Source organism: Cydia splendana, chromosome 1, assembly GCF_910591565.1.
Source record: "Cydia splendana chromosome 1, ilCydSple1.2, whole genome shotgun sequence".
NCBI classification, from domain to species: Eukaryota; Metazoa; Arthropoda; class Insecta; order Lepidoptera; family Tortricidae; genus Cydia; species Cydia splendana.
Genome location: NC_085960.1, coordinates 25,517,624 through 25,518,358, shown reverse-complemented (window position 1 = coordinate 25,518,358; position 735 = coordinate 25,517,624). Strand labels below are relative to the sequence as shown.

The following is a 735-nucleotide window of genomic DNA, read 5'->3' as shown; positions in this document are numbered from 1 at the left end:
TATGATTGGAATGTGAGTGAAGATTCTACTTGCTCAACTCAAAGTAAATGAATTCCATCCCGGCGGCATTGATAGGAGCCTACAGACTGATAACGAGTATACTAATCCATCTGTATTCGTTATCAGAAGCTATTTTCATCGCTCAGAAATTAAAGATTCCTTGTTCTCATCAATCAATAGCTTTGTTTACAAACATTAACTTCTTAGCGCCACTTGCACCATCCCATTACCTCGGGGTTAAGCGGTTAAACCATTAACCCAGTGTCAAATTGTACTGGTAACCATGGTAACTCCAGTTTTAACCGGTTAACCTCGGGTTAGTAATAGGTGCAAGTAGCCCTTAACATTATTGTCTGTGTTATCAGATGCTTGGAAATACTAGTCTAAGGTTATTAAAAAAAAACAAAAAGTCTGTCAGAAGTGGGATTCGAACCCACGCCCACAGAAGTGGACTGCGACCTGAACGCAGCGCCTTAGACCGCTCGGCCATCCTGACTGTAACATGGGAGTCGAAATTACAATAAACGTTCTATAAGCTTGATTAAATATACCAAAGCCCTAAAAAAATACATAATTTAATGAGTAATGTGCACTATCTATGTGACTTTGACCACACTTGACAAGAATGTGATCTCTTTGTATATATAAAACATATGTATGTAAACTCTTTGTATGTAAACATTTTTAAACATTTTTTAAATAAATTAAGCCGGGCATATTGGGTATAATTTATGT

The 735-nt window shown here is 37.0% G+C and overlaps 1 non-coding gene across 1 annotated transcript; it reads right to left on the bottom strand.

The window, feature by feature from the left end:
* Nucleotides 1-412: 412 nt before the first annotated feature.
* On the bottom strand, nucleotides 413-496 carry Trnal-cag (transfer RNA leucine (anticodon CAG)). The gene has a single exon. It is a non-coding gene; the product is annotated as a tRNA-Leu (tRNA).
* Between the last annotated feature and the right edge of the window lie 239 nt (nucleotides 497-735).